Source organism: Furipterus horrens, unplaced genomic scaffold, assembly GCF_987537825.1.
Source record: "Furipterus horrens unplaced genomic scaffold, mFurHor1.1.pri manual_scaffold_9, whole genome shotgun sequence".
NCBI classification, from domain to species: Eukaryota; Metazoa; Chordata; class Mammalia; order Chiroptera; family Furipteridae; genus Furipterus; species Furipterus horrens.
The window spans coordinates 68,163,137-68,168,883 of NW_028327179.1; the positions used below are offsets into that span (position 1 = coordinate 68,163,137).

The window sequence follows — 5,747 nt, forward strand, 5'->3', positions numbered from 1 at the left end:
GGTCCTCAAAAAATAAAAAATAAAACTGCTTATGAACCATCAATTCCACATTTGGGTATACAGTATTCCCTCACTTATGGTGAGTATTACATTCTAGACCCCCCTGCATAGATGAAAATCCGTGAAGTAGGAACCTTACATTTATTTTAGTATATATATATATATATATATATTAAGGCTTTATAAATCCTTCCGGCACACATAAATCATTCCCAGTCCCTTATTAACCCCTCCCACTCCCTTATTAACCTTTTTCACACTTTTGTAAACACTACTTATGTTCTTAAACATATTCTACACTCTTATACCTATGTAACTTTAACAACATACATATACAGTACTGCAAAATCCTGCAATATAGTGAAAAATTCGCGATAAATAATTAAATATAATACTTTTAAAAATCCCGCGATACAGTGAAGCCACGATAAGTGAACCGCGATATAGAGAGGGACTACTGTACATCCAAAGAAACCCTAAATACCAATTGGAAAGAATATATACACCCTTGTGTTCATTGCAGCATTATTTGCAATAACCAAGATATAGAAGCAACCCAGGTTCCTATCAATAGATGAGTAGATAAAAAGGTGGTTGTCCATATATGCAATGAAACATTATTCACCCATAAAGAAGGAATAAAATATTTGGTTTGTTTTTTTTTTTTTTTTTTTTGCCTTTAACGTTTTTTATTCAAAACTAGCTGTCCACAGTGATCTGACAGTTATGGAATAAACAAATTTAAGTTTATGCCACAGGCTTCTTTTCTTCTGTGGTGGGTTTCTTTTCTGCAGGCTTCTTCTGAGCTGCTGGTTTCTTGGCTGCAGCCTTTTTTCCCACCAAAGGCTTCTTTGGCTTCTTCAGCTTCGTCACATGAACATCCTTCTTTCCTTTCTTCCCTACCACAAGCTTCTTGCCTTGAACCCCCTTCTCATCTGATTTGGCTTCTAGCGCCGCTGCTGCTCTATCCACCCGGAGCTTGTGGTTCTTGGCCTGGCGAAGAATGGTGTTCTGGTGCATGGTCTTTGCATATGGGTTTAACTTCAACATGATTCTCAGGTTTTTCAGTGGATTCTTCTTCAGAACTCTGCGATGAATCTTCTTGCGTGGTGCTCAGAGGGCTCTTTGGATCTCTGGGCTTTTCAAGATTCTGCTAAGGTCTGTATTGAGCATCTTGTGCATGGGAAGATTGTAGTGACTCTTGAGGGAGGCTGCTTTACGCCAAGTGCCATACAGATCATCTAACTTGCGGAAAGCACTTTCAGTCCAAATGCAGAAACGGCCCACATGCCCACCAGGAGCAAGTTTCAAAATGTTCAGTTTGCTTACATTAAGCAGAGTAATTCCAGGGATGTTTCTGAAGGCTTTGATGATACCGTTGTCCTCATTATAGATGATGCAGGGCCCTCTGCGCTGGATACAACAACGGTTTCTCATCTTGCCCTTGCCAGCCCTCATTCGCTGAGAGGCATAGACCTTTTTTATATCATTCCAAGCCTTAAGCTTCTTAAGAAGCAAAACAGCTTCCTTGGTTTTCTTGTAGCTTTCAACTTTATCTTCAACCACCAAAGGAAGTTTAGGAACTTCCTCAATACGATGACCTTTAGACATGACCAGTGCTGGTAAGGCTGAGGCAGCTAGGGCAGAGCAGATGGCATATCGCTTCTGTGTAGTGTTCACTCTGCGATGCCAACGGCGCCAGGTTTTGGTTGGTGCAAACATGCGGCCCCCACGACACATATTTCCAAAAGCACCCTGGCCAGAACGATGAGTTCCACCACCTCGAACTCTGGGAATTCGAGCCACAGCTCTGCCAGTACCCCAAGACTCAGCACTGGTTTGATGTCCTGCCAATTCACTGACAGCATAAGGCTGTCTATTGTTTTTACGCAAGTTGGTGTGAACAAAGTTCACAATATCTGGTCGAATGGGAGCCTTGAACACAGTAGGCAAAGTGACATTTTTGCCAGACGATTCCCCCTTTTCGGAATACACCGATATCAATGGACGAGCACATGCCATGACGTGGAGAGAGGAAGCCACACTCTGCTCAGGCCGGTGGCTCCCGCAGGAAAAAAAGAGGAATAAAATATTTGTGATGGCATGATAGCCTTAAAGAATATTATGCTAAGTAAAATAAGTCAATCAGAAGAAGAAATATGCCATATGGTTTTATTGACATATGAAATCTAAGGAACAATATAAAGAAGCAAATAATTCAGAAACAGACTCATAGACACAGAGAACAGACTGATTGTTGCCAGAGGGGAGGGTGGGTGTGGACTGAGAGGAAAACATGAAGGGAAGTGAGAAATACAGATTTGTAGTTACAAAATAGTCACAGGGATGTAAAGCAAAGAGTATATATATGGTGCCTGGTGGGTACTGGGAGAACTCTTTGTAAAGTATATGATTGTCTAATCACTATGCTGTACAACTAAAACTTATACAAAATAACATTAAATGTAAACTGTAATTGAAAAAATAACAAAAGCTTGGAGTCATAAGAAAGAAAAGAAAAATGATAATTCAAAATACAATAATATAGCCTTTCATTTTCTATTGTTATTGAATGTTTTCTTATAGAAGCTTTCAATGTTTCAAAAAATTATTAGCACAATTAGTGAAGAATAATACAGTCAGAACACCTGGCTGGTTTGGCTCAGTGGATTGAGCGTCGGCCTGCGAGCTAAGTGTCGCTGGTTCGATCTTCCAGTCAGGGCACATCAGAGAAGGAAAACTCTGATTCCAAAAAACCTCCGCTGCCTTGCGGCATACCTCTTCAGGGGAAAGGCTAAGGGAGTAAACCCCGACAGAAAATCCGGAGCCAGAGTCCCTAAGGCGGTTTGACGTTGTAGTCAACACCGGCAACTCCTGCGGCGCACCTGAAGCCAAGCTGTATCGACTCCGTCTTTCCCTTGGACCCTTCAGCTGCGAAGAGAGGGGGGGTCTGCTGCATGGGCAACAGCAGACCCTCCATATCACCCTGCCCAGGCTCTGTAGCTTCAGCTTCACTGGAGAGGACACTCCAGCGTCATCGCAAGATGTCGATTCAACACGGGAGGAGACAGATACCGTGTCACTCCCGAGTCGGACTGCACAGCCATTCTCGGCGGTGCAGATAGACTCTTAAGAAGCTACACCATCGTCTTTCGAGACGGACGGCTGCCGACGACGACGACGACGACGACGATGACGACGAATACAGTCAGAACTCAAAGGACATTTTTCTTCTCTAATATTGTGTACTTTTTACTTAGATTACACTGGGGAACACAATTTCTGTTGAGTTAAATATGACACTTGTTTTTTGACTAACTTTTGGCATCTGAATCTAAAAAGGATGCCATTTTTTTATATCACATCAACTTTTTAAGGTACAGGATACCTTCCCTTCATCCCAAAAATCATACAAAATATACATATAAAGGAAAATAAAGAAAAAATTACCTGAATATACTGTTTAATTAGAGTTATTTTATTCATATAAAGGCTATATATTTTTACTGTAAGTCAAATTGTGTACAAGTAGTAAAGTTCTGCTACCAAATATACATATAAAGGTATTTTATCTTTTCAAAAGACAGGCTAGGAAATGACAAAATGAGATACTTGAAACACTCTCCTTCAGTTGGCAAAGCTTTAACAAATTGCTTCATGAGACCCAGTTTTATGTGCAGAGGAGAGAATATAATGTTCTTTCTGTCAACAAGTGGCTCATGTAGAGTATTTGGATCACCAGGTTTGAGGTCAGATCTTGGAGGCCAATTCAACTCTACCCAATGCTTCTCATGAGTTCTGCTGTCCCATATATACAGAAAACAGGGATACTTGGTGTATCTGTGTTGCTGACCAAGAAAGAAACATATCATTCTAGAGTCAACACAGATGATCTAATTGTGCTTGTGATATTGCAACAGATCAATGACTCTCTTTATGTCTTCACTTTCTTCACGAAAACAAACTGAATGGCCAACTGGGACTGCACCAAATAAATTGCCATTGTGAAGGAGGACACACTTAAAGCTCTGCTTTCAGCTATTGATGAACAGTCACCATTCAGTTACATTCTATATTCGAATTCCCAATTCCTCCATTAAACCATGTAATGGCAATACACAAAGCCACCGTCACTTCGAAAGTACTGCAGAAATGCATTTTCTCTTGATCGAAAGGAGGATGCCCTCGCTCTTTTTTCAGGCAAGTTTTACTCATGCAGTCTTGATGCTAGGAGTTCTGAAGCCTTTTTGGATAGTCCCAAATCTTGTGCCAAATCATCCAACTCATGCTGATCAAATCCCTTACTAACTGAGTCATCTTAAATTTCAAAATCTTCATTGTTGCTGTCACTTAGTTCTTCACCATACTCGTGTTTTTTGAAAGAGGGTGGTTCAATGAAAACTGGCACTGGGATTTCAGCTGAATGAGACACTGGGCATATAGCTGATAGTAGACTAGGATACTCTATCTTACATTTATTTTTCTTGTTATATCCTGATGTTTTCACTATACAGAAGTAACAGTCACTTGGATGATCTCTGGGCTCTTGCCAAACCATAGGTGTGCCAAATGGCAATTTATCACATGTTCCCTTCGTCCACATCTGTAAACTCTTGACACACTGTTTGCACACCTTGTGAGGGGCCCAAGACTTATCTTGATCACCAAGTTTTGCTTTAAAATATGCAAAATAGACTTGCCTGACAAATACACTGAAGTTTGTCCTTTGACTGGGAATGGTGAAACTGCCATATATATAACAAAATGAGTCAGGGTTGTTTGGCATTTATGACTAGAATTAGCAGAGGCAGACATGATCTGAAAGAAAGGAAATAATTATGTATGTAAATAAAAAAATAAATTCTGCTAACTCCTTGTATACCGACAAGAACTTGGACTACACTTTGGAATACGATTCATTATATAGAGTGGCACACAACCTCTCAACACACTGTCTCATGTGCAACTGAATAGCTTAGATAAGTATGAACCTGTTGCTGTTCTCCAAGGTTGTCCCCCACTTCTCCCCACTCAAGGGAGGTTTGCTTTCAGCCAATAGGAGAGCACTAGTGCTTCCTTCCCTCCAGATTCTATCCAGCCTAGAGTGGTGGTATTAAGAAAAGCTGTAGAGAAAAACTTGACGTGATAGAAGAAAACTAACTGCAGTTTTGAAATCAGCATGCCTATTTAAGTCTAAAACATCTGAAAAATTGAACTCAACAGAAATTATGTTAAAAATTGTTTCCTGTGAAATTCAGAATAAAGTTACTATATAACCCAGGAACCCTTCTCTCGGTATCTTTAAGTGAATGACACTTTTAAGTACTCTGGTATTTTTTGAGAAATTAAATGGTGAGTTTATTAATAATACTCTAAATTCCAAATTTCTCTTACATGTTTTAAAGTCTGAAGAATAGGTGTGCTTCTATTGATTGTGCCTGTGAAATCACCTTATGAGAGTTGTCTTCAGAAAGTTTTATGTTATACTCAACAACCAAGAGAGTATTTATTTAGGTGATTAAATTTACAATAATTATAATGACTTTTCCTTATGTTTCTCAATAATCAGAGCTTCGCTACTTTTATATTTACTAGCAGAGATTCCATTTTTTATTGTAGCTTTCTATAGCTATAAGCCAGAAAAGATCTTATCCATTAGAACTTCTCCTCGTATTGAAACTCCAGCCTCAATTCCTTCCCTTTATTTCCCATTGTTCTTCCATTTCTCACTTGCTTTTTGGTTTTGT

The 5,747-nt window shown here is 39.6% G+C and overlaps 1 pseudogene; it reads right to left on the bottom strand.

Moving 5' to 3' along the window:
• Positions 1 to 671: 671 nt before the first annotated feature.
• On the bottom strand, positions 672 to 2,053 carry LOC150001885 (large ribosomal subunit protein uL4 pseudogene; annotated as a pseudogene).
• Between the last annotated feature and the right edge of the window lie 3,694 nt (positions 2,054 to 5,747).